Below are 3,999 nucleotides of genomic sequence, written 5' to 3' on the forward strand. Positions count from 1 at the left end.
AAGACAGAACACGAAACAATGGGTATTGAATAGAAGTGATTGTAGAAAGCCTATTGGTCCATATTTCTTGATGCTTCTATATTGGAGCGGAGTCTTGAGGTGGTAGAATATAGTTGTGCATTAATTGGCTGTTGATTGCTGGTGTTGACTTCTTGATGTGTAGTGCCTCGCAAACGTCAAGCCGCCTGCTATCGCTGTATCTATCGATGATTTCTGTGTTGTTTACTAGGATTTCTCTGGCGATGGTTTGGTTGTGGGAAGAGATTATATGTTCCTTAATGGAGCCCTGTTGCTTATGCATCGTTAAACGCTAGAAAGAGATGTTGTTGTCTTGCCTATATACTGGGTTTTTTGGAGCTTACAGTCCCCAAGAGGGCATTTGAAGGCATAGACGACGTTGGTCTCTTTTAAAGCGTTCTGTTTTGTGTCTGGAGAGTTTCTCATGAGTAGGCTGGCCGTTTTTCTGGTTTTATAGTAAATCGTCAGTTGTATCCTCTGATTTTTGTCTGTAGGGATAACGTTTCTATTAACAATATCTTTCAGGACCCTTTCCTCTGTTTTATGAGCTGTGGAAAAGAAGTTCCTGTAAAATAGTCTAATAGGGGTATAGGTGTTGTATTGGTTGTCTCTTCAGAGGTTGCATGGCGTTTCACTTTCCTTCTTATGATGTCTTCGACGAAACCATTGGAGAAGCCGTTGTTGACTAGGACCTGCCTTACCCTACAGAGTTCTTCGTCGACTTGCTTCCATTCTGAGCTGTGGCTGAGAGCACGGTCGACATATGCGTTAACAACACTCCTCTTGTACCTATCTGGGCAGTCGCTTTTGGCATTTAGGCACATTCCTATGTTCGTTTCCTTAGTGTAGACTGCAGTGTGGAAACCTCCGCTCTTTTCCATGACTGTTACATCTAGAAAGGGCAGCTTCCCATCCTTTTCCATCTCGTAAGTGAAACGCAGCACGGAACTCTGCTCAAATGCCTCCTTCAGCTCCTGCAGATGTCTGACATCAGGTACCTGTGTAAAAATGTCGTCAACATACCTGCAGTATATGGCCGGTTTCAAGTTCATGTCGACTAAGACTTTTTGCTCGATGGTACCCATGTAGAAGTTTGCAAACAGGACACCTAGGGGAGAACCCATGGCGACCCCATCTACTTGCTTATACATGTGCCCATCCGGGCTCAAGAAGGGTGCCTCTTTAGTACAAGCTTGGAGTAGTTTCCTTAGGATATTTTCTGGTATGTCAAGAGGAGTACAGGCTGGATCACGATACACTCTGTCGGCTATCATCCCGATTGTCTCGTCCACTGGTACGTTGGTGAACAGCGATTCTACGTCCAACGAGGCTCTTATTCCTGTGGCCCGTGTGCCCCGCAGTAAGTCAACAAATTCCTTTGGCGATTCAGGCTGAAGGCGCAAGGGACATAAGGAGTCAGCAGGCCGTTGAGTCGCTTCGCTAGTCTGTACGTGGGTGTGGGTATCTGGCTAATGATTGGCCGAAGTGGGTTTCCAGGCTTGTGTGTCTTGACATTTCCATACGCATATCCAGGTTTATATTCCCCAAAATCTTTGGCAGGTGGAGTCCTGATTTCTTGGCGTTCACAGTTTCGATTAGTTTGTTGACCTTTGCTTTCAATTCGGCTGTAGTGTCCTTCGTTACCCTTTGGAATTTAGTTTGGTCAGAGAGTATGAGGTTCATTTTCGCCAGATATTCGTCTTTTTTAAGAATGACGTATATTGGCGACTTGTCACCTCTCCTGACAACTATCTCCTTGTTCTCACGAAGGCTTTTGGCTGCCGCTTTGAGCTCGGGGGACAGTATGGTGCTTCTGTAATTGCCTCGATTCTTTCCTCCTTCCGCAATAAGTTCTGCTTGTAAGGTATCTTTGGTAGTGACCTTTTTTTGTGTCTCGAGGTCGAATATGTCGTCCAACAGAATTTCCAACTCCACTTTCCGGGCCATCTCACTCGGTCTGGACATAACGTGACAGTTTATGCCCAGATTTAGGAGAGTGACTTGGTCCTCAGTGAGGTTAATTCCTGCAAGGTTCAGGAAGCCATCTCTTGGTCGTGGAATTGCCATAGGTCCTCCATATAACGTTGTTAGTTTCTTGATAATCCTTGTTTCAGTGCTGAGGTGATGTCGGTCTGTGAGGATGTCGAGGTGTTGTTCAATGCGGGTACGGATACTTTCGTCGATGTTGCTATTTCTCCACTCGTTCGTAGCATGAAGTAGTTGCGTTTTGTTGTCTTTGATTTCATTCTCTGCCTTGTATATCTGATCACGAATCAGATCCTGGCGATATTTTATCGTGAAGGCTTGATTCCTTGCTGCTGGGTCGTGCGTTTTATTATAGTATATTTTGGTAGCAGTCTTTCCTGTAGACATATATTATTAAATATGACCGAAAAAGTAAGATTAATAATTCTAACACGAATTTTCTCAATCTTTCGTACATTTCTTTTCACTGTTGGTGGTAATTCAAAAATCAATTCTCCAAAATTAATTTTTATTTCTAGTCTGACGCGACACTTGAGCGCGTTTCGTAAAACTTATTACTTTTCAAAGACTTTAGTTTAAACATACACAACTGAATAGAACTTACACATCTCCGATTTGTTATATCTACATTTGAGTGAGGTGAATGGGGTGAGGTGGTATTTAATAAGGTATTAATTTCATCAACACAAGACAGAACACGAAACAATGGGTATTGAATAGAAGTGATTGTAGAAAGCCTATTGGTCCATATTTCTTGATGCTTCTATATTGGAGCGGAGTCTTGAGGTGGGTAGAATATAGTTGTGCATTAATTGGCTGTTGATTGCTGGTGTTGACTTCTTGATGTGTAGTGCCTCGCAAACGTCAAGCCGCCTGCTATCGCTGTATCTATCGATGATTTCTGTGTTGTTTACTAGGATTTCTCTGGCGATGGTTTGGTTGTGGGAAGAGATTATATGTTCCTTAATGGAGCCCTGTTGCTTATGCATCGTTAAACGCTAGAAAGAGATGTTGTTGTCTTGCCTATATACTGGGTTTTTTGGAGCTTACAGTCCCCAAGAGGGCATTTGAAGGCATAGACGACGTTGGTCTCTTTTAAAGCGTTCTGTTTTGTGTCTGGAGAGTTTCTCATGAGTAGGCTGGCCGTTTTTCTGGTTTTATAGTAAATCGTCAGTTGTATCCTCTGATTTTTGTCTGTAGGGATAACGTTTCTATTAACAATATCTTTCAGGACCCTTTCCTCTGTTTTATGAGCTGTGGAAAAGAAGTTCCTGTAAAATAGTCTAATAGGGGGTATAGGTGTTGTATTGGTTGTCTTTCAGAGGTTGCATGGCGTTTCACTTTCCTTCTTATGATGTCTTCGACGAAACCATTGGAGAAGCCGTTGTTGACTAGGACCTGCCTTACCCTACAGAGTTCTTCGTCGACTTGCTTCCATTCTGAGCTGTGGCTGAGAGCACGGTCGACATATGCGTTAACAACACTCCTCTTGTACCTATCTGGGCAGTCGCTTTTGGCATTTAGGCACATTCCTATGTTCGTTTCCTTAGTGTAGACTGCAGTGTGGAAACCTCCGCTCTTTTCCATGACTGTTACATCTAGAAAGGGCAGCTTCCCATCCTTTTCCATCTCGTAAGTGAAACGCAGCACGGAACTCTGCTCAAATGCCTCCTTCAGCTCCTGCAGATGTCTGACATCAGGTACCTGTGTAAAAATGTCGTCAACATACCTGCAGTATATGGCCGGTTTCAAGTTCATGTCGACTAAGACTTTTTGCTCGATGGTACCCATGTAGAAGTTTGCAAACAGGACACCTAGGGGAGAACCCATGGCGACCCCATCTACTTGCTTATACATGTGCCCATCCGGGCTCAAGAAGGGTGCCTCTTTAGTACAAGCTTGGAGTAGTTTCCTTAGGATATTTTTGGTATGTCAAGAGGAGTACAGGCTGGATCACGATACACTCTGTCGGCTATCATCCCGATTGTCTCGTCC

Source organism: Procambarus clarkii, chromosome 70 (genome assembly GCF_040958095.1).
Source record: "Procambarus clarkii isolate CNS0578487 chromosome 70, FALCON_Pclarkii_2.0, whole genome shotgun sequence".
Lineage (NCBI taxonomy): Eukaryota > Metazoa > Arthropoda > Malacostraca > Decapoda > Cambaridae > Procambarus > Procambarus clarkii.